The following is a 288-nucleotide window of genomic DNA, read 5'->3' on the forward strand; positions in this document are numbered from 1 at the left end:
TTCCAGGTCACATTTGTCTGTGAGGGGGGCAGCTTCAGTCCTCCAGCAGCTTCGTTACTGCAGATGGGTTTGAGAAGGGACTAAATTCACTGCACTCCCGCTGCCCAAGTATTCAGGCTGCGAGTGTGGCCCAGATACCTATAGACCTCGCAGTCTGTGCCTTCCCACTGGCCGCCTCGGGTGCCATGGAGGGAGGGAGCCCTAGGTGCCTCCCTGCAATACAAGGCAACTTCCTGTTTGTGCCTGTGGGTGGAACTTTATGAGTCTAAGGGAAGCCTGGCCCCTGCT

Source organism: Prionailurus bengalensis, chromosome D2 (genome assembly GCF_016509475.1).
Source record: "Prionailurus bengalensis isolate Pbe53 chromosome D2, Fcat_Pben_1.1_paternal_pri, whole genome shotgun sequence".
Taxonomy (NCBI): domain Eukaryota; kingdom Metazoa; phylum Chordata; class Mammalia; order Carnivora; family Felidae; genus Prionailurus; species Prionailurus bengalensis.